The sequence below is a fragment of the Mobula birostris genome, chromosome 12 (genome assembly GCF_030028105.1).
Source record: "Mobula birostris isolate sMobBir1 chromosome 12, sMobBir1.hap1, whole genome shotgun sequence".
NCBI lineage: Eukaryota > Metazoa > Chordata > Chondrichthyes > Myliobatiformes > Myliobatidae > Mobula > Mobula birostris.
Window position 1 is genome coordinate 28,100,342 of NC_092381.1, and position 27,611 is coordinate 28,127,952.

At 43.1% G+C, this 27,611-nt stretch overlaps 1 long non-coding RNA gene across 1 annotated transcript in view; it reads right to left on the reverse strand.

The window, feature by feature from the left end:
* Window positions 1-617: 617 nt before the first annotated feature.
* LOC140206281 (uncharacterized) overlaps window positions 618-27,611 on the reverse strand; it is a 36,321-nt gene continuing 9,327 nt past the window's right edge. The window contains exons 2-3 of the long non-coding RNA XR_011888107.1: window positions 20,463-20,619; window positions 618-977 (exon numbers count right to left, since the gene is read on the reverse strand). This is a non-coding gene — a long non-coding RNA (uncharacterized lncRNA). The remainder of the gene's footprint in view (window positions 978-20,462; window positions 20,620-27,611) is intronic.

The following is a 27,611-nucleotide window of genomic DNA, read 5'->3' on the forward strand; positions in this document are numbered from 1 at the left end:
TTTGGGTTCCCTGTGCTCTCTTTCAAGTGGTTCCATCAGCCCATTACTCTTCTGGTTCCACCAATCACCTGCCAGCTGTTTCTTCACTCCTCTCTCTTCTCTCTTTGTGCTGGCTATCACCCCTCTACACTTTCAGACCTGATGCAGGACCTCACCCCGAAATGTCAACTATCACCACAGATGGTGCTTGACTTATTGATTACCTCCAGCAGTTTGTGGTCCTCAGCCATCTCCTCATTCCTCCAATTACTTCTTAACATAAATCTGTTTATTTTTTTAAGCATCAGAAGTATGCAGCAGCATTCGGCTGTAAAAAGAAAAGGAAAAATACTGGAACACTCAGTGGATCAGGCAGAACCCGTGAACAGAGAAATACAATTTATGTATTAGGTCGATGAGTTCTTGAATATTTCTGAAGTTCTTTGCTTTTATTTCACACATCCAATTTACAACAAATTGTAAATTGCAGCTTCTGAAGCAGTTTGAAAGTTTAATTGATAAAGCATGAGAAATAAATGAAGCTGACATATGATTAAAAAATTAATTTTTTATTTTCTGTTTAGAGATACAGCACAGTAACCAGTGAGCCAACACCACCCTATTACACCCATGCGACCTTTGTATTAATCTACTAAACTGTACATTTTTGGAATGTGAGAAGAAACTATAGCACCCAGAGGAAGCCCACACAGTCACAGGGAGAACATACAAACTCCTTACAGACAGAGAATGGTGGAATGAAACTCAAGTGATTGGTGCTGTAATAAATTCACACTAACTGCCTCACTACTGTATGAAGTAAAAGGTACATTATCCAACTTCTACAGGAGGATAAAGAAATTTGTTAATTTGACAGCAGAGCGATTTCTATTTAGTTACCATAACTGGATTTGTCTTCTTTCTTGAAAGTAATCATCGTTATGGCATCCCCTTTTTGTAGATGTGGATTTCAGCAGGAAAATGTCTTCTCCCAAGGCCTGAGAACATAGAACAGTACAACACATGAATAGGCTGTTTGGCCCATGATGTTGTGATAAACTAATTAAGCCCTTAACTAAACTGATCCCTTCTGCCTACAATATGTCCATATCCCTCCATTCTCTGCACATTCATGGGCCTCTCTCAGAACTCCTTAAATGTCTCTATCATATCTGCTTCCACTACCACATTTCAGGCACCTGCCAATTTCTGTGTTAAAAACTTGCCTCATGCACTTCTTTTGAATCCCCTTTCACCTTAAATGCATGCTCTATAGTATTAGACATTTTCACCCTATGAAAAAGACACCAGCTGTCTATCAATGCCTCCTATAATCTTAAAAGCTTCTAACGGCCTTGTTACTCTTGAGTCTATGTCCTGGGCACCCAAGGCTCTACCCCACAGAGAACCAGGAAAGGGGGTGAATTCCTGAAGGACAAAGAGTGAGTCAACACCTGTTGGAAGGAACTCTTTCAACTGAAACATGCTCTTGAAGTGAATGCCTTTGACTCTATCCTACTGCAATCTATTTGAACCAGCAATCACACCACTCCTGACCCCATGCTTACGTCAGGTTTGCTCAGGATCAAGAATATCTTCCTGTAGACATCTGGAAATTTAGAATTGTGTATTTCCAGTTAACCTGTAGCATGGTAAGGCAACATCCTAACCCCCAGGAAGATGTGCCTAACTCATAAGCTTTTTATGGAGTGCTTTAAGCAGTCTTGTTTGTCAGGAGCTCAACTAATCCAATGTAATGACATGGGCAAAGTGCTTTGATAAGAAGGTTTGGTTAATTCACTTTAGAATAAGAACTGCAATTGTCTCTGTGGCTAAGTACAACCAACATAGTAATCATTTGGGTAAGTGGGTGTAATTTATACAGACATTGATTTTCAAACTCGCGTTAGCTTTAGTTGGCCACATGCTGATGTGCAATCTGCCCACCATGCTAATTCAGTCAGGAATAATTTTGCCTTGCTTGAAGACTTAGCAGATATTAAAGTTCATCATCTAGCAATATAAGAATGTTACTGAATGTGAAAGCTACTGAGAAATCTCTCAGTCATCATGATAGCAGCTCTGAGCGCTTATATTTCTGAACCAATATCGGAGGCTTTCAGCATTGACCATGAAAGCTGCCTCCCAACTCTCTCTGCCATATGCAAGCCAAAGCAGTATGATATGGAGAGCAAGCTATTGACCATGTAGCAGGCTCCCCCTCACCAAGCATCTGATGAATCCAAAGGAATGGTAGAGACAGATAGAGCTTAGCACCTGCGGTGTAGCAGGAATTGGCAGTCAACATTCAACTCAAGGTCGGACCACCTTAAAGAATTTTCTTCAGGGTTTACTCCTGAAGCGCTCCCCATGAGGGGATATAGCCACAGGGCAACAGAGGTTTGAGATCAGAGTTTCCCTTCTCAATGAGATGCCAACCACAGCTAATGAGCCCCATCTGCCGGAAGCAACTGGATTGAAGGCAACAATATATATCTTTGCCCCTTCTGTCAATAGAAACGGTTGTGACAGGCTTCGTAGCTAAGCCACATGTGAAGGCCAGGAGCTGGATTTGGCTGTCAGAAGCTATTTGAGATGCACACCATTGGGAGCATTTAATAGATTGTGGGATCTTATTCCCACTACCACCCCCAGCTATAACCACTTTAAGGAACCCCACATATCTGACAAAGTCATACTGAGTCCAGAAGAGGTTTATGACAATGATCCTGGGAATGAAAAGTTTAACTTATGAGGAGTATTTGGTAAATCTGAATGTAATGTGAGAGGGCCTTCTGGGTAGGTGAGCTACAATTAAACTAAACAGCACACATTATTCCTCACTCTCTGTCTCTCATGTGTTATTCACGGCCACCCAGCTTCCCAGTAGCACAAGCATAAGAAGCAGGTGACAAGATGACAAGGCCTCACACGATACTTATTGTTTTGTTCCTTTCAGCAAAAAAAAATGTGTGCAACTCTGATGGTGTACTGCTGTATAGTGTGGGTGAGTGAAAAGAAGATGGCGCACGTAAAAAAAAAATGGTCGCAGGAAGCATGGTGGGTGAGGAATCTGAGGGGAGAGAACAGCTCAGTTAAATACAACAAATCAGAGAGGATGGATAAGACTAGGTAACCTTTCTGGAATGTGATTGGGGTTGACGGTGGTGTCAATGTTTGGAAGTATGACAAAACAACAGAGCAATGGAGTTCATAAACTGAAAGATTTGAATATTTTGGACTAGCAAATCAAATATCAGATGATATTCATGTTCCAACTTTTCTGACTGTGATGGTGCAAAAATGTTTAATTTATTACACAGTCTAGTACAACCTGCTAAGGCTGGTGATGGGCCCTATGAGGAACATAGATAAAGTTTTAAAGACCAGTATTCATTTAAACCTTTGATTACAGCTGAGAGGTTTAGATTTCAAAAAAGCGATTAACTGTTTGTAGTGGTTGTTGTTCCTCTCTATGCCCGGTGGTGTTTTGGGCAGCAACCTTGCTCAATGCTCAACCCAGCGTGCAAAGAACCAGGGACTACTCACCCCAAATTTCAGTATGGATGCCACTACACCACTGGTTTGTGGTGGTACTGAAGCAATTGTCTTATCATTGTGATTTTGGGCAGTCGCTGAATGACGCATTGCGTAACAGACTCATATGTGGTCTGCGTAGTGAGGCAATTCAGAAATGTTTGCTCTCAGAAGACAGACTAACATTACAGGAAGCAATTGAAATTGATACATCTACAGAAATGGCAGCTAAAGAAGCACAGCTATTACGCACATCTTCTCAAGTTCATAAAGTTACTACTGACTAAGAATAAGACACCTATTGGCAATCAGTGTTACCATTGTGGCACAACTGGGCATTCAGAGAAGAATGTTGGCATAAGGATTTAGATTGCTGAAGCTGTGGCAAAATAAACACATTGATCGTGACTGTAAAAGTAAAAAGACACTATCTAACAAAAACCACTGTAACACAGACTTTTGGGGGCGGGAAAAAAAAGGAAAATATCCTTTGGAAAAACAAAAGAAACATAAGAACCAGATGGGGCAGGCAGAGGATGGACTGAGTGACTCTCACTCTTTAGTTGAAGAAGCTCTGCATGTTATATCTGTTTCAGGACACAAAGGTGGCTATTGAGTGATCTCTTGGTGGAATAGGGCAACAGTAAGGATGCAGATGGACATGGATACTGCAGTACCACTGATGTCAGAGATAGTTTACAAGGAGAAATTCCAGCATCTTCTCAGTTGATTTTAAACACTGGTGAGGTTACTCCAGTGAGGGGAGTAGAAAATGTTACCCTAGAGGTTAATGAACGAGGAAAGAAAATTTCACTCTACACTGTTAAAGATAGCTGTCCAGCATTTCTGGGCCATTCATGGTTGCAACAGATCAAACTTAAGAAATGCACTGATCGGTGGCAGCACTGGTATACAAGAGGTTTTAAAGAAACACGCGGAAGTATCCAGCAGAGGACCAGGCAGTATGAAAAGAATCACTGTTAAGCCAGGCTCTTAGCAGAGCGATGGAAGTGGCTGCTGGGCCTTAGTGGTGGTATAGGTAAAAAAAAAAAAAATTGAAAAAAATCATTTAATTGATGCAATAAAAATATACAGCATGAAGAAACCATATAGATATTCCAAGGAAAAGCTGCTAGATATCAAAGAATACCCATGTGTAAGATAGAGACTGGCATGTCTTTTGGAAAAGTATGACCACGAAGGCATCTGGAACCCTGAAAAATAGCATGAATCCTTGTATCCCAGTTCTGGCAGAAGTTCACCACTGGATTAAGGACTATTCTTCAGATTTGGAGTGAATAGTTTTCAAGCGAGGAATTGCAGGCCCATAAGAGAGAAAAAAGGCAGAAGATCCCGATGTTGTACTCTGTCCTCAATGCTGAAAGCTTTGATGCTGTCTGTCGTAGTTGGTAAATGTGAGGTCATTAACTTTGGAAGGAAAAGTGCAAGAGCAGATTATTATATAAATGGTAAAATTCCAACATGCTGCTGTGCAGAGGGACTTGGGAGTGCTTGTGCATGAATCACAAAAGGTTGGTTTGCAGGTACAGCAGGCTATCCCGGAAGGCAAATGGAATGTTGGCCTTCATTGCCAGAGGGATTGAATTTAAGAGCAGGGAGGTTACACTGCAACTGTACAGGGTATTGGTGAGGCCGCACCAGGAGTACTGCGTGCGGTTCTCATCTCCTTACTTGAGGAAGGATATACTGGCTTTGGAGGTGGTGCAGAGGAGGTTCACCAGGTTGATTCCAGAAATGAAGGGTTTAGCCTATGAGGAGAAATTAAGTCACCCGGGACTGTACTCGATGGAATTCAGAAGAATGAGAGGAGATCTTGTAGAAACATATAAAATTATGAAATGGATCCATAAGAAAGAGGCAGGAACGTTGTTTCCACTAATAGATGAGACTAGAACTAGGGGATATAGCCTAAAGATTCAGAGGGAAGTAGATTTAGGATGGAGATGAGGAGGAACTGCTTTTCCCAGAACGTGGCGAATTTGTGGAATTCTCTGCCTAATGCAACAGTGGAGGCTACCTCAGTAGATATATTCAAGACAAGGCTGACTATATTTTTGCAAAACCCTTAATTTTTCCATTAAGCATTATGGGGAAAAGGCAGGTAGGCGGAGAAAAGTCCATGACCAGATCAGCAATGATCTTACTGAATGAGCAGAGCTAGCTCAACAGGCCAGATGGCCTACTCCTGCTTCTACTTCTTATGTTCTTATGTGACCAATACTTTCAATAGTTAATGATCTGGAAGCCCACTGGAAATTAAAGAGAATGAAAATATTTGTGGGTTGGGTTGCCTGAGAATTGGAACAGGGTGTATAATAACATCAAGAACCTTTGATCTGGATGGCAGAGACAAAGATTTGCATGACAGAGATGCTGTAAAAGGAAGGGAAGGAGACTACAAGGAATAGTGCTTTAGGAGAGAGTGGGTAATAGCAAACACATTTTTGGTGAGCGGACGAGATGTGATTCCTATACTGAAGAGGAAGCAGAATGGTTTTTTGTTAGCCCACTAGTCGATCAGAAACAATGCAGATGATAGTTGATAATATTGTGCTATAGGAGGGTCCAAGATGGGCAAAGAGGTGAAACACCCAATCAGAAGCTCTTAAAGAAGGTGTAGAATGTAATGGTAGAGCCCAGCCAGAGGTACCTACTGTTTCTGCATCAGAAGCTGACCAAGGAGGCTGCCCCAGGAAGCAGTCCTGCATGAACTCTGATTGGATGACTTTGACTTCACTGAGTTCTTCAATATGGAGAAAAGTGTACCTGGAATAGCATCAGAGATTGAAGAGGTTCTTAGTGAAGGAAAGGTGGAGCAAGCAAATTCCTCAGACCCAGGTGACTTCTTCCAGTTTGTCCACAAAACAGCCTATTTCTCATCTCTTATGTCTTTCTTTTATTTTCAAGGTAGTTGTGGCTCTATCAGAGTCTGTGATCTGCAGTTCAAACTACTGTTTTATACAAGCGATAAGCTTTCTGACTGACTGTGTAGCCTAACGCTTAGCTATCTTCAGGAACGGCCTGGAAGACAGGCACTGTCGAGGCTGGGAGATCAGAGGTTGGAGAGCAACCCCATGGAATGTCATTCTCTCCGAGGAATCTTTGAGCTCCCTTGTCTTTGCTCCATCTAGTTGCCTGGTTTATCATTTGCCGGAGTAAGTACAGGAACTGGTATTGGTTGAGATGCAGGTAAATCACCCAGGCGACTTGGTTCAGATGACTGGAACCGGTACTGGTTCATATGCAGGCAAGCTCAACAACTGATCATTCTCAGGCACTACAAACAAAAGAAAGTCTGCAAAAGTTGGAAATCCAGGCAACACACACACAAGATGCTGAAGGAACTCAGGAAGCATCTAAGGAAGAAGGTACAGTCAATATTTCGGGCCAAAACCCTTTGGCAAGAGTGGAGGAAAAAAAAAATGAGGAATAGCTTTGAAAGGTGGGTGGGGGGGATGGAGGGGAGAGAGAAATGCCAAATGATAGGTGAAATTTGGAGGGGGAGGCATGAAGCAAAGAGCTAGGAAGTTGATTGGTGAAAGAAACAGAAGGCCTTGGAAGAAAGAAGGGGGAGGGGTGGTGAAGAGCACTAAAGGGAGGCAATTGGTGGGCAAGGAGATAACATGAGAGAGGGACAAGGGGACCGTTAATGGTGAAGTGGGGGGGGTGGGGAAGGTTGGTAGAGACATTACTGGAAATTTGAAAAATTGATATTCATACCATTAGGTTGGAGGCTACCCAAATGGAATATAAAGTGTTCTTCCTCCAGGCTAAGTGTGGCCTTATCCCAGCAGTGAAGGAGGCCATGGATTGACATATCGGAATGGGAAGTGGAATTAAAATGGGAGACCATTGGGAGATCCTGGTTGTTCTGGCAGATGGAGCATAGATGCTTGGTGAAGCAGTTTCCCAATCTACGTCATTCTCACCGATATACAGGAGGCCACAGTGGGAGCACTGAACACAGTATATGACCCCAACAGACTCAGAGGTGAAGTGTTGCCTCACCTGGAAGGACTGTTTGGGGCCCTGAACTGTAGCAAGGGAGGAGGTGTATGGGCAAGTGAAGCACTTGTTCTGCTTGCAAGGATAAGAGTCAGGAGGGAGATCAGTGGGGAGGGAGGAATGGACAAGGGAGACACATAGGGAGTGATCCCTGCCGTAAGCAGAAAGTCTTAGGGGTGGGGGGGGGTGAGGATGATGTGTTTGGTGGTGGGATCCAGTTGGAGGTGGCAGAAGTTTCGGAGAATTATCTGCTGGAGCGGAGGCTGGTGGCGTGGTAGGCGAGGACGAGAGGAATCCTACCCCGGTAGGGTGGCAGGAAGATGGCGTAAGAACAGATGTGTGTGACATGGAAGAGATGCAGTTGAGAGCAGTGTTGCTGGTAGAGGAGGGGATGCCTCTTTCTTTGAAAAAGGAGGACATCTCCTTTGTTCTGGAATGAAAAGTCTCTTCCTCAATAGGTTTCAATGGGTACATTTAATGTTAGAGAAATGCATACAATATGCAGTACATCCTGAAATAATTCTTCCCAAACATCCATGAAAACAGAGGAATACCCCAAAGAATGAATGACAGTTAAATGTTAGGACACCAAAGCCCCCCCAGTTCCCCCCTCCCCCACCAGCAAAAAAGCAACAGCAACCCTCACTGAGCACTCAAGCGAGCAGCAAAGCATCAGTAAAGACAGAGTTGCAGTACCTCAAAGACTACTCATTCACCCGGCAATTCGACATACCACAGTCTCTCTTTCCCTAACGAGGGAAAAAGAGGTGTCCCCGTGTCACAGCAAGAAGAGAGGCATAACAAAGCAACTCGCTGATTTCTGGTGTTAATCCTCTGTTGCATCGTTTCTTCCGAGCTCTGTGCCCAAAGAGCTCGGGTCTCTGGGCACACAGCCAGCTCGCTGCTTACAATCTTCCATCTCCCACAATGCATCAGGTGATGGCGGCACCGGCCTTGGATCCACCCGCCTCCAAAGCCATGAAAATCTGGCACCCTGAAGGCATGCTAATCTTCCAGGCCACATCCTTGACATATTAAAAAAAATAGCCGGTTGTGAGGCCCCAAGAGCGGGACACATTTCCGCAAAGAACCAAAGTCAAAGTGTAACTACAGGTCAGGATCTTCAAAAGGGAAAAAAAGGATACAAAGATAGAACTAGAGTTGTTTCCGAGGATGCAAGCAAAGGATCCTGCAGACACATTGGCAGTAACAGTGCTGAAAGGGAAGAGACCAAGTACAGTGGGAGAACTGAGAAGGATTCTGGGCCTATTAAGCTGCTGTCAGCAGTAAATTAAAGATTTCTTTCATATCATGATGATCCCCCCCCCCCACTGACCTGTTAAAAAACTAAAGATGTCATTGACCAAAATCAGCTCAGTAGGGGTAGCATTAGAAAGATAAATAAAGGAACTGTGTTCCCTCTTGCAAACCCATCACTTCTTGGGCAGATAAAATGCCAACATTTGACTACTAGATTTTCCAGGTAGAGCGAGTTGAATGGAGTACAAGTTAATCATAAAGTATACTCCACCTCCTCTACCTTTAACAAAACTCAGCTGTCCTGTTTTTGCAGAGAATTGTGAAGTTATCAAGCTGCAGTGCTGCATCCAAAATGGTTTTGTGAAGCAAATTGCACAGCAGTCCCTGATGTCCCTCTGGTTTAGCAATCTTGCTGAGATTTTCAATTATATTTTCCAAAGACTGTATATTCAGCAACGGGATAGTTGGAAGCAGGGGTCTAAACTCTTTGCATTTCAATTATACTTAAAGATCAGCCTGCCGTTCCCACTTCCATTTTCTTAAAGGGGAACTGCACTCACAACCTGAATCTGCTGTCCGAGGTTTGTCGATTTTGAGTATAGATAGATTTTTAAAAATGTCTTTAAACAATGCTGCCTACTGAAGTACACATGACAATGAATTGATTTCAGCTGCAGTGGTCCTAAATGGGAATAATTGATGATCCTCATCAGAGCTCAACACAAATAGTCACCCCCTAATGACACTATTTTAACATTATTGATTGCAAGAAACCTGAAGCAGCTGCAATACTTGTAGCTCAACTGCGAGGCCCAGGTTTTGAAGCTCGTTAATTAGTACTGAGGGGATGATTGTCAGTCGTTGAGTTGCAATCAATAAACAGCAGCCTGACATAGGTACTGCTGTTGTCCGAATAGTTCAAGACCAAGTGCCACCTTCATGTCTAGATATCCATTAAAAACAGAGGTTTTTGAGTAGTTTGTACAAGCATTCTGCTGGATTAACTCTGGATTGTGTGACACCTGTGAGAAGAACGAACTGCAAAAGGGCTACTAACTGTTTGATGCACAAGTTAAATCCAGAACATTTAGCTCGACCTGAAACAAACACTCTGAAGTGAAAATCCAGCTTCCTGCTTTCTCCTGTTACTGCCACCCCCAAAGATCTGGTAGCATCATTAGCTTAGTTCTATCAGAAAAGCTCTGTTGGCATGAAATAGTCTTTCCACTCTTATAATTTACACAGGCAAATTCTTTAATGCTATTTGCTGTGAGAATGAAGTGTCTCACCAGACAAAGTGTCATGTGGCTATGAAGCTGGTACAGCAGGAGGGCTCCAGTTGCATGGATCCACTGGCTGTCTTCTAGAGAATCAGGTTTATCATCACTAGCATGTGACGTGAAATTTGTTAACTTAGCAGCAGCAGTTCAATGCAATACATAATCTAACAGGGAGAAAAAATAATAAATCAATTCAGTGTATCAAATAGATTTTTTTTAAATATGCAAAACAGAAATACTGTATATTAAAAAAAGTGAGGTAGTGTCCATTTAGGAATCAGATGGCAGAAGGGAAGAAGCTGTTCCTGAATCACTGTGTGCGCCTTCAGGCTTCTGTACCTCCTACCTGATGGTAACAGTGAGAAAAGGGGCATACCCTGGGTGCTAGAGGTTCTTAATAATGGATGCTGCCTTTCTGAGACACCGTTCCCTAAAGGTATCCTGGATACTTTGTAGGCTAGTGCCCAAGATGGAGCTGACTAGATTTACAACCTTCTGTAAGGTTTGGTCCTGTGCAGTAGCCCCTCCATACTAGACAGAGATGCAGCTTGTCAGAATGCTCTCCACTGTACAACTTTAGAAGTTTTTGAGCAAATGGGACTTCACAAGAAGAATACTTATATCCTTGTGTGGAGGCTTGCTAGTGCTACCCAGGATTATTGAAACTAGACAGGAGGGAGACAACCAGAGCAGAGATCAGCAAGTGGAGGGATTGAGGGGAAGGAGATTTTTTTCCGATCATCTGCCAAAGTTGATTTTATTCATTATTAGTACAGGTGGCAAAACCAGCATTCTCTGCCCACATCTAATTGCCGTTTGAGAAAGTGGCAATGAACTGCCTTCTTGAATCTACAAGATGAAGGAACTCCCTGATGCACTTGACTTGGAGTCAGTGCAATGTGAGCAAGCTAAATTTCCTCCAACATTGAGGGGAAGAAAGTGTGGTTATAACATTCAATCATGTTATTATTTTGTTTGATGCAGAGTCTAAAGAAGGAATAAAGGAAATAAAAGGAAATTGTAATGGTTTCTGGACACTGACCATATACAGCAGAGTATATGTTCAAAGGTTCATTTTATTGTCCAAGTATGTACAAAACAACTCTGATATTCATCTTCCCCAGATAGCCATGAAATATAGAAAAACCATGGGAGTTGTTGAAAGACATCAGCTAACCCCCCCCCCCACCCACCACCATCACCCCGCCATGAAAAAGGAATAGAAAAAAATTTTCAAACCCAAAACCACCCCACTTCCTCCCTTGCAGAGAAAAAAAAATAGTAATAATAGCATTAAATAGTGGTGTCTGAAAAGAGGATGCTGTCTAAGTTGCATGCCATCTTGGTCAATGTCTCCCATCCACTACATAATGTACTGGTTGGGCACAGGAGTACATTCAGCCAGAGACTCATTCCACCAAGATGCAACACAGAGCGTCACAGGAAGTCATTCCTGCCTGTGGCCATCAAACTTCACAACTCCTCCCTTGGAGGGTCAGACACCCTGAGCCAATAGGCTGGTCCTGGACTTATTTCATAACTTACTGGTGTAATTTACATATTACTATTTAACTATTTATGGTTCTACTACTATTTATTATTTATGGTGCAACTGTAATGAAAACCAATTTCCCCCGGGATCAATAAAGTATGACTATGACTAAATCCCCAAACCCTCACCCACAGGAAGAAAAAAGCAACAATAACATCAAATTCCTAACCCCCTCAGCAGCAGAGAAGAAGTGACAATAGCATCAAAACCCCCAACCCCCTCTGACAAAAAGCTAACAGATCAGCCACACAGAGAAGCACCAATAAGAGATCAGACCCCGTTCCTCAAGGCCCTCGTTCTCACAAAAACTAACAGATCCTCCACCTGGCAAGAAAGAAAACAATGAAAAACTGAAGGAAACCAATATAAAAATACCATCCAATAATCACAAAGATCAGAATGTTAAAAACATCTTCCTGTCAGCATTCAAGGATAGCGGCCGCATGAACTCAAACCTTCTGTGAAGAGCAACCAGCACGCCGGGTCTGAACACCGCTGACCAGATCACCGACTATTGTTGCCCCCGTCGAGAGCGACCAACCGCTGACTTCCTCTCCAATCGCCTTGATGCTTCAATCTTCCTTGACACTTCGAAATGGAGTCATTCGCAAACTTGCACCCCATCTCTGGTCTTTTTCATGAGTCAACTCATGTTCTCGGTCCTCTTTGGGACCCCATCCTTCTCCTCGAGGCTGCTCTCCGGACACAGCAGAGTGCTAGATCATTCGATCAAATTACAGACTGCACATCACACGCTCCAACAGTTTCCAAAGTACAATCAAGAACAAGCAGAAGACATAGAAAAAGTGAAATAGTCATACTTTATTGATCCCAGGGGAAATTGGTTTTCATTACAGTTGCACCATAAATAATAAATAGTAATAAAACCATAAATAGTTAAATAGTAATATGTAAATTATTGAAGGGATTGGCTATCTGAAAGATGGTGCCCAAGGAACCATTGTTCGCTGGTGCCATATTGACGGGAAGTCATCCGTGCTCCATAATATTCAACTGTTATAATGTTCATTGTTCTTGCAAACATTCTACTTACTTTGCAATGTCATATTTTATATTGCAGTACTGCAAATATTTTACAGAATGTGGATTTTAAAATATCCACTGCATGATGGATTAATAAAAGCACAATTTTACTTCTGAAAAGAATTTCTTATAAAAGTGCTGAAATTACTTTATGTGTGGGAGTGCTGTCAGACTTTGACAAAGGGTTTTGTAAAGCTGTAAACTTTATGCATGCTTGGGATAAATGCTGTTTGGAAGCTAGTTGTCATATAACTTGAGATAGTTAAAAAATAGATCAAGTGTAATACAAGAAAAATAAATTTCAATGAACAAGTGGCATTAGTTTTCTCGAGAGAAATTTTTCTGTTTTTCTTTGAACATGCAACATTGTGTTGTTTTATTTGTGCAATGCACAAGCACAGGAGTCCATAATAACTGAAAATTAGTTCTATCTTGTATGATTGCAACTAATCAAGATAATAAATTTCATCCTTTTGCCCAGTGACCATCAGTCTATTCGGTTCTTTGGATCTACATGACTGCAAACTCTTTAGCAAGGACCATATTCAAATTCAAATGAATGATAATTAGTTAATTCCTATCACAGAATTGTGCTTTCTGTTAAGATCGCTGAATGAAGTAAGAATGAATGGCAACAATCTGGAAAGAAACAAACATACAAACCTTGAGAGAGGGAAAAGACAAATAGTACTGAGGGGCATAACTAAATGATGAGCTCCTGGAAATGGAATCTACTAGCTAGCAGTTAGATTGTTTGGTTGTTTGTAGGTACAATCCATAGCTTTCTTATTTGATAGTGATTTGAATTCCAAAAAGCCCCTTAGATTCAGCAACATCAAAGTAGACAAGAATCAGCACAATGGTTAGTTCCACACTTTATGGCGCCAGCAGTAAGATCTGGGTTTGAATCCTGTTGCTGTCTGTAAGGAGTTTGTATATTCTCCTGGTGACCATGTGAGTTTGCTCCAGGTGCTCCAGTTTTCTCCCACATTCTAAAGACTTACGTTTAGGGTTAATGAGATATAGGCATGCTATATTAGCTCCAGAAATGTAGCGACATTCAGAATAATCCTTGTGGACTTGATGAGAAACAAATGACATTTCATTATATGTTTCAATATACACATGACAAATAAAGCTAATCTTTAAAGATCTTTATCTTTGAAAAGAGAAGCCGAAGCCAGGAGTTGATATTAAGTATGGACTAATAGAAAGAAAAGAGTGCAAGAGAGGTTACTGAAATCTCCAGAATAAAGAATAAGACAAGAATGAGGATTTAATTTCAGGCAACATGGAGACAGAATTGAAAAGAACGGTGGTGAATACAGGATAGGTAGTGTCATATTTGAAAGCACACAGCATATGATAAAAGGTAAATAATCTTGTAGCACAGTTAGAAGGTGGCAAATATGACATTCTGGCATCACAGTGTAATGTTTTGAAAAATGTTCACAGATGGGAGCTTAACACCCAAAGATGATCATCATATTGAATGGACAGAAGGTGCAGGGTTGATTTGTTGGTAAAAATGAAATCAAAGCCTTAGAAAGAAATAAGATATGATAAGATATTAAAACCTTGTGGGTAGAGTTGAAATGCAAGGGTAAAAATTCCCTGCTGGGAGAGCAATCCTCTCACTGGGGCTCATACACCAAGTTGTGAGTGTCGATCATGCACCAACTTGCCTCATTAGCCAACTCTGCCAACAGCCACGTGACTCAGCGGTGAGAAAGCCACCTTTCATAAGCAATGAACGTCCAGGGTTGGTATGATTTGGGGTTCAACCATATAGAAACGTCAGGATGTTCCGATTCAACAAAACCTTGATTTAAGTGAATGCGGTGTGAATACTGACATACACAGTTCTCCATAGCCCAGAAATGACAGATTGTGCACCAGCATGAAATTATAAAGAAAGTATATTTACCAATTTCCAACTTTATCGAACATTTAACAGAGAAAGAAAAAGGTAAAAGGGCCCATTACAGTTAATCCAGCCTAAATGTGCACTGAAATTTGCAGCTCAGTTCTGGAGTTGTTGGGGCTGTATTGCTTCACTCACAGGCTGGACCCATGGTCTGCGCGAACGTCCCTCAAAGACCACCTCAAATGAACTGGATTTCTCAAGAGTATTGGCCCTTCCTCCTTGGAGCCATTCATCAGCACAAAGCACTTCTTGCAACAAGGACTCACCTTCCAAAGGCATTCTGCAGCATCTCCATTTGTGCCCTGTACAGCAGCTCCTGCCAAAAGACCCCAAACTAGAATACTCTCCTTCAGAAACCTGATCCTGCCCAGGTCTCCCGAACCTTCCACTGGGCAGAAAGTTACAACTGGCTGACACAACTTTCCTAAGTTGGACAAAATTACTTCTTACCTTTAGACAAAGCCAAAACACTTCTGCAGTAGGACACAAACATGAGGAATTCTGTGGATGCTGGAAATTCAAGCAACACACATCAAAGTTGCTGGTGAACACAGCAGGCCAGGCAGCATCTCTAGGAAGAGGTACAGTCGACGTTTCAGGCCGAGACCCTTCGTCAGGACTAACTGAAGGAAGAGTTAGTAAGAGATTTGAAAGTGGGAGGGGGAGGGGGAGATCCAAAATGATAGGAGAAGACAGGAGGGGGAGGGATAGAGCCAAGAGCTGGACAGGTGATTGGCAAAGGGGATATGAGAGGATCATGGGACAGGAGGTCCAGGGAGAAAGACAAAGGGCGGGGGGTGGGGAGGGAGAACCCAGAGGATGGGCAAGGGGTATAGTCAGAGGGACAGAGGGAGAAAAAGGAGAGTGAGAGAAAGAATGTGTGTATAAAAATAAATAACGGATGGGGTACAAGGGGGAGGTGGGGCATTAGCAGAAGTTAGAGAAGTCAATGTTCATGACTCTCTCTCTTTCTCTCAATCTCCTTTTTCTCCCCTTGTCCCTCTCACTATACTCCTTGCCCATCCTCTGAGTTCCCCCCACCCTTTGTCTTTCTCCCCGGACCTCCTGTCCCATGACCCTCTCATATCCCTTTTGCCAATCACCTGTCCAGCTCTTGGCTTCATCCCTCCTCCTCCTGTCTTCTCCTATCATTTTGGATCTCCCCTTCTCCCTCCCACTTTCAAATCTCTTACTAGCTCTTTCTTCAGTTAGCCCTGACGAAGGGTCTCGGCCTGAAACGTCGACTGTACCTCTTCCTAGAGATGCTGCCTGGCCTGCTGCATTCACCAGCAACTTTGATGTGTGTTGCAGTGGGATACACTGCTTTTACAGAAAACTGTTAAAATAAAGTAGCTCACAACATGCAGTAGAAATCTTAACCAGGGCATTACAGAAGTTGTATACAGGCCTCCGAACAGTGGCCAGGATGTAGGGTACAAACTACTATGGGAGATAAGAAAAGGCATGTTAGAAGGGAAATGTTCTGATGGTCACGGGGGATTTCAATCCGCAGGTAGATTGGGAAAATTTGGTTGGTGCTGGATCCCAAGAGAAGGAGTTTGGAAAATGCTTATGAGATGGCTTTAGAGCACTGCTTGTGGTCAAGCCCATAAGAGAAAAGGCAATTCTGGATGGGGTGTTGTGTAAGAAACCAGATGTGTTTTGGGATTTGGGACAGTGTTTAGAGCTGCGGCAATAGCACACCTTACATGAAGAGGGATGTTTATGTGAGAATGATGTTCTTGGACTACAGTTCAGCATTCAACACCTTAATTCCCTCCAGGCTCGACAAGCAGCACAGAGACTGCAGCCTTCACCCTACTTTGTGCACCTGGATCCTGGACTTCTTGTCAGATCGCCGACAGGTGTTAAGAGTGGGCTCCCACCACTTCTGCCCCTCTGACTCTCAACACAGGTGCCCCTTAGGGCTGTGTACTAAGCCCCCTCCTTTACTCTCTGTATACCCATGACTGTGTCACCACTCACAGCTCCAATCTGCTAATTAAATTTGCTGATGACAGTACACTAATTGGCCTAATTTTAAATAATAATGAGGCAGCATACAAAGTAGTAGTCAACACCCTGACACAGTGGTGTCAAGAAAACAACCTCTCCCTCAATGTCGCAAAAACAAAAGAGCTGCTTGTGGACTACAGGAGGAGAGGAGACAGGCCAGCCTCTATTGACACCAATGGATCTGGGGTCGAGAGGATGAACAGCTTTAAGTTCCTCGGCATAAACATCACCAAGGAGATCTCATATGGTCTGTACATACCGGCTGTGTGGTGAAAAAGGCACAACAGCGTCTCTTTCACTTGAGACAGTTGAAGTAGTTTAGTATGGGCCCCCAAATCCTAAGAACTTTCTATAGGGGCACAATTGAGAGCATCCTGACTGGCTGCATGAGGGCCTGGTATGGGAGCTGTATTTCCCTCAATTGTAGGACTCTGCAGAGAGTGGTGCTGACAGCCCAGCACATCTGTAAATGTGAACCTCCACTATTCAGGACATTTACAAAAACCAGGTGTATAAAAAAGGCCTGAAGGATCATTGGCAACTACATTGTACCAGCTGCTACCATCTGGGAAATGGTACCACAGCATAAAAACCAGGACTCACATGCTCCAACACAGCTTCCTCCTCCAGGCCATCAGACAGATTAATTCATGCTGACTCAACTGTATATTAACTATCCTGTTGTATATAATATTCACTATGAATTACTAAAAATTGTACATTGCACATTTAGACAAAGACAAAGATTTTTACTACTCATGTATATTAAGGATGCAAGTAATACAGTTAATTCAACCTTAAAGTAAAGGAACTGTTAGGACAGAGTGATGGTTATAAGATAGAATTCACCCTGTGGGCAATTGCAGATGCATGAGAGAAGATCTGGCCAAAGTTGTTTGAAAGGGGACACTTGCAGAAATGACAGTAGAGCAGCAATGGATGAAATTGCAGGGAGTAATTTGGAAGATGAAGGATTGGTTCATCCCAAAGAAGCAGCAGCATTCTAAAGGAAGGCAACTGAGGTTTACAAAGAAAGTCAAAAACAGCCCAAAAGCAAAAACCTGTGAGAAGCGAGAGCATTGGCAAGCTTTTAAAAATCAATAGAAGGGAACTAAAGGAGCAGTAAGGAAAGAAAAGATGAAATATGAACCAATAACATTAAAGAGGATACCAATAGTGACATCACATATATTGTTGCAAGGACGAGGACGAACCCAAGTGCAGGACACAGGCGCGGAGGCAGAGTCGTGAGGCATTAGCACCACCGCGAATGGGGAACCGGTATCCAGGAGAGTCTTTAGAGAGAGACAAAGTTTACATAGAGTATCCAGGAAATGGAGAGCTTAGAACTGACAGTCCCAAGGAATCAGGAATCAAGGTTTACTCACACTAGAATTGACCAACAAACTGGCAAAGTATGGCGGTGCTGCCGAGTTTTATGTAGCAGGCCAGGCAGCATCTCTAGGAAGAGGTGCAGTCGACGTTTCAGGCCGAGACCCTTCATCAGGACTATCTGAAGGAAGAGTTAGTAAGAGATTTGAAAGTGGGAGGGGGAGATCCAAAATGATAGGAGAAGACAGGAGGGGGAGGGATGGAGCCAAGAGCTGGACAGGTGATTAGCAAAAGGGATATGAGAGGATCATGGGACAGGAGGTCCAGGGAGAAAGACAAGGTAGGGGGGAATCAGAGGATGGGCAAAGGGTATAGTCAGAGGGACAGAGGGAGAAAAAGGAGAGTGAGAGAAAGAATGTGTGTATAATAATAAATAACAGATGGGGTACAAGGGGGAGGTGGGGCATTAGCAGAAGTTAGAGAAGTCAATGTTTATGCCATCAGGTTGGAGGCTACCCAGACAGAATATAAGGTGTTGTTCCTCCAACCTGAGTGTGGCTACATCTCTACAGTAGAGGAGGCCACAGATAGACATGTCAGAATGGGAATAGGATATGGAATTAAAATGTATGGCCACTGGGAGATCCTGCTTTCTCTGGCAGACAGAGCGTAGGTGTTCAGCAAAGCAGTCTCCCAGTCTGCATTAGGTCTCACCAATATATAGAAGGTCACATCGGGAGCACCGGACACATTATATCACCCCAGTCCACTCACAGGTGAAGTGACCTCTCTAACTTCCACTAATGCATGTTGTCAATCCAAGGGGCATAGCCATCCCAGGCTGTGCAGTTTGGTCAGTCGGAGTTTTTGGAAGGGACATAGTAAAGGAAGCGGATACCCAGTCAACCTGCTCACTGACTTTCCTCACATTCGTGGACAGCGCACAAAGATTTTCCGTGACTTCTCTGAGCAGCTGGTTATGGATGCCCAGTAGGTAGCCCTGGCTGGTGAGGGCCTGTTGCACAGGGTCCATGTCCACTGGGTTCATTCTTGGCCAGTTTGTTCTGTTGTAAGGACAAGGCTGAGGATGAATCCAAGTGCAGGACACAGGCACAGAGGTAGAGTCATGAGGCATTAGCACCACCGCTAACAGGAACCAGTATCCAGAAGAGTCTTTACACAGAGACAAGGTTTATGTAGAGTATCCAGGAAATAATACAGAGCTTAAAACTAGTAGTTCCAAGGAATCAGGAAACAAGGTTTACTCACAATAGAGTCAACCAACAAACTGGCAAAGCATGGCTGTGCTGCCCAAGTTTTATCCTATGTTCGCTAATGGGAATCAGGTGTGCTGTAATTAGTGGAACTGGGAATGATTGGAAATCAGACTAGGGGATTAAGGCCCAATTAAGGAGGTAATAGCAAGATGGGGAATTGCCAGACGGGACCATGATATATATAAAGTGTGAAAGAGAGGCAAGAGTGGGCACCTGCCCACCTCATGATTTTATGTAAATTGATTTTTTTGTTATAGAAATGGAGAAGGTTCTATCCAAATATCTGGTTTACTGGAAGAGAATTTCACAACACAGGACACTTATATTTTTCAGAAAATGAAGTTCACAGTATTTCACATGGAGAATAACAATAATGATGAATTTGGTTCTAGAATTATAGTTTATGTTTTGTTCATAAATAAAGCCTTACTAACTATCTCATACGATTCTTACTTTAAAGGCATCAATCATATGATGTTTGGAGTAACATGCAAAAAAGCTGACAAACTCATCACATCAGGCAGCATCTATGGAGCAGAATAATCATTCAATGGTTTGACCATTCATCAGGCATGGAAAGGGAAGAAAAAAAGCAAGAGTAAGAAATTTGGGGGAAGGAAAGAAATATGAGCTGGTAGTTGATAGGCGAAACCAGGTGAGGGGGAAGGTAGGTAGATGGAGGAGGGGGTGATGAAGTGAGAAGCTGGGAGATGATAGGTGGAAAAGGTAAACGGCTGAAGAAGAAGGAATCTGAAAAGAGAGGAGAGTGGACCGTGGGAGAAAGGGAAGGAGGGGGGGCACCAGACTGATATGAAAGCAGGTGAGGAAAAGAGAAGGTGTAAGCAGGGAGCCAGAATAGGGAGCGGAAAGAGCGAGAAAGGGGGGTTGGAGAAATTAACAGAAGTTAGAAAAATTGATGTACATGCCATTATTTTGGGGGCTACCTAGACAGAATATGGAATGGAAAAGTCAGCAGAAAGTGATGATACAGCGTAGTTTATTAGAGGCAGAGCCCTTCCCACAATTGAGCACATCGACAAGGAGCACTGCCACAAAAAAGCAACATCCATCATTCATCCCTTGCACTTTTCTGCTACCACTATCAGGCAGGAAGTACAGGACATAGATCCTGTATGGTATGGTACAGTATAGGACCCACACCTCCAAGTTCAGGAATAGTTATTACCCTTCAACCGTCAGACTCCTGAATCAGCATGGATAACATCACTAACCTTAACCCTGACTTGATTCCACAACCTACAAGGACTCATGTTCTCAGTATTATTTTTTGAACAATTTGTCTTCTTTTGCACATTTGTTCTTTGTCAGTCTTTACTTGCATATTGATTGCATAAATTCTGTTGTATTCCTTTATTTTCCTGTAAATGCCTGCAAGAAAATGAATCTCAAAGTAATATGTGGTCACATGTACACTTTGATAATAAATTTATCTTGACATTGCCTTGCATAATAACTATTCTGGAATTCCTCATTTTAACACGATAATGGCACACTACAACACCCCCTCCTTATTCAAGAAGGCACAGCAGCGTCGACACTTTCTGAGGAGATTAAGGCATGTAAGGCTCCCCACCCCCAGTCTAACAACTTTCTACAGGAGCACCATCAAGAATGTCCTGTCTGGCTGTATCATTGCGTGGTACAGAAGCTGCAAGGCAGTGGACCACAAGGCCCTACGCAAGACAGTAAGAACTGCTAAGAGGACCCCCCCCTCCCCCCCATTTGTGACACTTACCAGGAGCACTGTGTACGAATGATCAGAAGCAATGTTCAGGATCCCTACCACCCATCCCACAATCTCTTTGACCCCCTCCAAGTTTCATCAATCACCTGGCATGTCTCTCTCCCTTCCCCCCACCTTTCAAATCTACTCCTCAGCTTTTTTTTCTCCAGTCCTGCCAGGGGTTTTGGCCCGAAACGTCGACTGTACTTTTTTTCATAGATGCTGCCTGGCCTGCTGGGTTCCTCCAGAATTTTGTGTGTGTTGCTCTGATTTCCAGCACCTGCAGATTTTCTCTTGTTTGTCTTTGACCCATTGTCAGGTACAGGAGTATCAGGACTAGGACTGGCAGACTGGGTAACAGATTCTTCCCCCAGGCTATGAGACTAATGAATACCCTGCCACCACTGAGGTCTTGGCACTAGGACAGGGAGCTGCTTACTGTTTACTGTTTACCTGTGCTGCACATGCATTTTAAATCATATTTTATTAACTTATCTGTGGTAATATTTTGTTTTATGTGCTGTGTGTGATAAACTGTAGTTATCGTGGGTGCACCATGGTCCAGAGGAAAGTTGTTTCATTTGGTCGTATACATGCGCAGTCAGGTGACAATAAATTTGAACTGGAACTTGAGCTTAATGCCTAAGCTATCAGTCTGTATGTTACAAATGTGTGTTTCACAGAACAGTTGAATTATGCAAATTATATCATATTTTCAGATCTTCATGGTTTATATAGTGAAAGTAGCTGTTCCTTCAGAATAAGGTGCCAACATTTGGTAGAGATAGTGACTATGAACTTTGGAAGATTTAATTTGTATTTACATCAGAGCATCTCAATAATGCCTCATTGTCTCACTGCCTCTTAACTCCTCCATGGATCTATTATCAGCTATCTTCTCTTGTTAGTCAACTGCTTTTCTCAGATAAACTACATCCTGAATGCTGTCCATTTGCACACCTACACGGATCACATTCAAGTCAAAAGTCAAAGTCAAAATAAATTTATTAACAAAGTACATACATTTATGTTGCCATATATTACCTAGAGATTCATTGTCTTGAAGGAATTTAAGTACAGATGTACATTAGAAATTATGAAAAACTATACATAAATATAGACTGACAAACAGCCAATGTACTAAGGAAGACAAATAATGCAAACAAAAATAAATAATACTGAGAACATGAGTTGTAGAGGCCTTGAAAGTGTAGGTTGTGGATTCAGCTCCTAGTTGCGGTGAGTGAAGTTATCCACACCAGTTCAGGAATCTGATGTTTGTAGGGTAATATCTGTCCCTGAACCTGGTGGTGTGGGGTATCCTTCCCGATTCAGCTCAGCATGTGCACCACTTTCCAGATGAAGCAGAGACTTGCAGTTAGGTTAAAGGTAGGATCCTCATTTGGTAGGTCTAGATAGACTCAGCCACAAACATTGGTTACGAAAATCAATATGCAAGTGACTGCAAATGTTGGGATCTGGATCAAAAAACAAGCTATTGGAGGCAATCAGGGAGTCAGGGAACCAAATAAGATCCCTAACTCCTCTTTTTCCTTTCCTTTTTCATTCTTATCAGATTCCATAGTCTGTAACCCTTTTGTTTTCTCCACTAATCACCCTCTGTCGCTATCTCAACTCTTCCTCTCCCATTTGGCTCCATTTGCCCATCAGCTCTTTGATCTCGGTATCATTTTCCAACTCCTGACTCAGTTTTCCTGCTCATCCCTTCATACCAGCTCTCTGCCCTTTACACTCCCAGTTCTGTCGCAGAGTATTAACCCAATATGTTGATTATTCCCCCACAGATATTTCCAGATGTGCAAAATTCCTCTGCAGTTCGACAAATGTCAACTTTAACAGAAAAATCAAGTTAAATCAGCAGATTAATTACAAACAACAGGAATTCTGCAGATGCTGGAAATTCAAGCAACACACATCAAAGTTGCTGGTGAACGCAGCAAGCCAAGCAGCATCTGTAGGAAGAGGTGCAGTCAACGTTTCAGGCCGAGACCTTTCGTCAAGACTAACTGAAGGAAGAGTGAGTAAGGAATTTGAAAGTTGGAGGGGGAGGGGGAGATCCAAAATGATAGGAGAAGATAGAAGGGGGAGGGATAGAGCCAAGAGCTGGACAGGTGATAGGCAAAAGGGGATACGAGAGGATCATGGGACAGGAGGTCCGGGAAGAAAGACGGGGGAGGGGCCCAGAGGATGGGCAAGAGGTATATTCAGAGGGACAGAGGGAGAAAAAGGAGAGTGAGAGAAAGAATGTGTGCATAAAAATAAGTAACAGATGGGGTACGAGGGGGAGGTGGGGCCTTAGCGGAAGTTAGAGAAGTCGATGTTCATGCCATCAGGTTGGAGGCTACCCAGACGGAATATAAGGTGTTGTTCCTCCAACCTGAGTGTGGCTTCATCTTTACAGTAGAAGGAGGCCGTGGATAGACATGTCAGAATGGGAATGGGACGTGGAATTAAAATGTGTGGCCACTGGGAGATCCTGTTTCTCTGGCGAACAGAGTGTAGATGTTCAGCAAAGTGGTCTCTCAGTCTGCGTCGGGTCTCGCCAATATATAAAAGGCCACATCGGGAGCACCGGACGCAGTATATCACCCCAGTCGACTCACAGATGAAGTGTTGCCTCACCTGGAAGGACTGTTTGGGGCCCTGAATGGTGGTAAGGGAGGAAGTGTAAGGGCATGTGTAGCACTTGTTCCGCTTACATGGATAAGTGCCAGGAGGGAGATCAGTGGGGAGGGATGGGGGGGGACGAATGGACAAGGGAGTTGCGTAGGGAGCGATCCCTGCGGAATGCAGAGGGGGGGGGAGGGAAAGATGTGCTTAGTGTGGGATCCCGTTGGAGGTGGCGGAAGTTACGGAGAATAATATGTTGGACCCGGAGGCTGGTGGGGTGGTAGGTGAGGACCAGAGGAACCCTATTCCTAGTGGGGTGGCGGGAGGATGGAGTGAGAGCAGATGTACGTGAAATGGGGGAGATGCGTTTAAGAGCAGAGTTGATAGTGGAGGAAGGGAAGCCCCTTTCTTTAAAAAAGGAAGACATCTCCCTCGTCTTAGAGTGAAAAGCCTCATCCTGAGAGCAGATGCGGCAGAGACAGAGGAATTGCGAGAAGGGGATGGCGTTTTTGCAAGAGACAGGGTGAGAAGAGGAATAGTCCAGATAGCTGTGAGAGTCAGTAGGCTTATAGTAGACATCAGTGGATAAGCTGTCTGCAGAGACAGAGACAGAAAGATCTAGAAAGGGGAGGGAGGTGTCGGAAATGGACCAGGTAAACTTGAGGACAGGGTGAAAGTTAGAGGCAAAGTTAATAAAGTCAATGAGTTCTGCATGCGTGCAGGAAGCAGTGTCAATGCAGTCGTTGATGTAGCGAAGGAAAAGTGGGGGACAGATACCAGAATAGGCACGGAACATAGATTGTTCCACAAACCCAACAAAAAGGCAGGCATAGATTAATTACAATCTCGCGTTCTCTGTTTTTGTTGCAGATTGCAAAGGAATTTCGTTTCTGATGTTCATCCATTTTGGGGCTTCACGGTAGCGTAGCGGTTAGCGCAACGCTATTACAGCTCAGGGCGTCAGAGGTCAGAGTTCAATTTTGACGTCATTTGTAAAGAGTCTGTGCGTCCTCCCCATGGAAAGTGTTGATTTTCTCCAGGTGCTCCGGTTTCCTCTTGTAGTCCAAAGGAGTACTGGTTGGTAGGTTAATTAGTCATTGCAAATTATCCTGTGGTTAGGCTAGGGTTAAATGGGGGGTTGCCGGACGGCTCAGCTCGAAGGGCCGGAAGAGCCTGCTCTGCGATGTATCTCAATAAACAAATAAATTTACAAATGCTCTGTTGCAACTCTTTTTAATTGTTTTCATTATTTAAACAACTAAGTTATGAAACGCCTTACAGCCTGCTATAAATAATGTGGTGTCTGTTAATCTTGCTGCATTGGTTTCCAGGGTGCACAGTGGTGCCATTCACTGGCCACTGCCTGGAGAGTATCACAGCCAAAGGAATGGGGATTCTGTGGCTGCTTTGTTTGCTACAGAAAAACAAATATGCTCTCCTCCTTGTTTGTCTGCAATTCTCAGTCTTTCAAGTGCTACAACATAATTGATTGGCCAAGCAAATTACCAAGTTTAGAGGTTGCATTGTGGTTTCATCAAGCTTCCAGCTACTTGTTGGCATCTAGATGGTTCAGGGTCTCCCTTTCTCCATTCGTGAAAAGAAAAATGTGACATGGATATTGCTGCATTTTGAATCGAATGAGTTCCTCAGATAATGTTACCACCACCAGTTCATGTCCTTTAAGACTGGCAGCAAAATTGCAGCCTTCACTGAAAGTCTGTTCCAACGACACAGAGGCAAGCACATAAATTGTAGGGCTCTGTCCTACTGCCAGCTGTGTTGTTCCACAGTACTGTTTTCCGAACAGTCTACTGCTCCCTATGATGTGCACAGGGAGAAAAACAAAACGTTCAGGCATCTTCTGGGTGAAGGTAGTTTCTAGTGAAATCTGTTTTCTATAAATTTCTCAGAATGATGTGTTATACTGGCTGTCAGCATTTCATTGCTTATAAGTTAACACAAGATCTGAACCAATTCATTTTTTTCAGAGGATAGAGTGAAGAGATCATTTATTGGAGCTGACTGTTCATCACTGTCACTCCATGGCATTTTTAAACCTACATTAGCAATTACTATTTCAAATCACAGTAAAACACATTATCTATCTAGCCATATCTTTGTGATGCATAATGATCGTAAACCATTACCCAAAGGTCTGACTGTCCCAAGTCAGTTGTAAACACGAGGAATTCTGCAGATGCTGGAAATTCAAGCAACACATGTTAAAGTTGCTGGTGAACGCTGCAGGCCAGGCAGCACCTCTAGGAAGAGGTGCTGCCTGGCCTGCTGCGTTCACCAGCAACTTTGATGTGTGTTCCAAGTCAGTTGTGTTGGTTTATTCCGCCTCCTCCCCCTTCATGGTCTTCTGTCCTCTCCTATCAGATTTCCCCTACTCCAGCCCTTTATTTCTTTCACCAACCAACTTCTCGGCTCTTCTCTTCACCCACTCTCCCTCTCTCGGTCTCACCTAACACTCGCCACCTTGTACTTCCTCTTCCCCTCCCCCCACCTTCTTATTCTGACTTTCCCACTTCTTTTCCCGTCCTGATGAAGGGTCTCGGCATGAAACATTGGCTGTTTACTCATTTCCATGGATGCTGCCTGACCTGCTGAGTTCCTCCAGCATCTTGTGTGTGTTGCTTTGGATTTCCAGCATCTGCAGACTTTCTCGTGTTCATTCAGTGTTGTCAAGTTTGAACTGTTTACTCTTACAATGAAAAGTTAGTGCAAGACACGATAATTCATTCAATTATATCTAATGATCTATGATTAGTATATACTTCTGTATCAACTTTCATTCATAAACCTATAATATCTGTAACCTAAAAGGATAAAGACAACAAGCAAAAGAGAAGTACTTTCAAAATCACCCACCATCCTGATTTGGAAATATATTGCATTATTTCACTATTTTTGGGTCAAAATCCTGGAGCCCTCTCTTTAGCAGAATGTGACTTTAAGAGTATTGCAAAGTGATTTTAGTGATGACTAGGGTGTATATCTTCTATATCACAGCTGAATGTTGTTTGCATATTCTTCACCAATTGTGGAGAAGGACTGCAAATATCTTGTGCCTTATCTTGTTAAAATATATGCCAGCAATGTCCTTGAAGATACTCTCACTGTGCAGCTTAATTTAATTGAGGTTCAGCTTGATCTGGTCTGCATAGAAGAATGGAGATCTCCCTGTACTTTCTGAGGGTGGAACTAGGCTTTAGGTGAATAGTTATCAGACAGTAATGAGCTGTTTTTATTGTTTGTAAAGCTAAATTTAGAGGAATGCATTAATTACAAATAACCACAGGACATCTAAATGAAGGTGTTACTGTAACCTGAAATATTAACGTAGAGATCTGGAGGCATCTGGGACCAGAACTTAAGTATTATCACAAATGAAGCATGTCAGCAGCCCCCCCCCACCCCCCACTCTCTTAGAATTTTATGTTGAATTTAGCATGTCACAAAATCTTTGAAAAACTTCTATAAGTGCACACTGGAGAGTATCTTACTTACCAGAACTCTAAATTAGGTCTCACCAATACCCTATAAATACTCAGTGGCCGTTTTATTCGGGACCTCCTAATAAAGTGGCCACTGGTAGAGGTGTATAAGATGATGAGAGGCATTGATCATGTGGATAGTCATAGGCTTTTTCCCAGGGCTGAAATGGCTAACGTGAGAGGGCACAGTTTTAAGGTGCTTGGAAGTAGGTACAGAGGAGATGTCAGGGTAAGTTTTTTACGCAGAGGGTGGTGAGTGCATGGAATGGGCTGCCAGCAACGGTGGTGGAGGCGGATACCATAGGGTCTTTTAAGAGACTCCTGGATAGGTACATGGAGCTTAGAAAAATAGAGGGCTATAGGTAACCTTAGGTAATTTCTAAGTGAGTACATGTTTGGCACAGCATTGTGGGCCGAAGGGCCTGTATTGTGCTGTAGGTTTTCTACGTTTCTATGTTTCTATGAGCGCCAGTGAAGTATGAACTGAGCTCCCTATTTTTGTATTC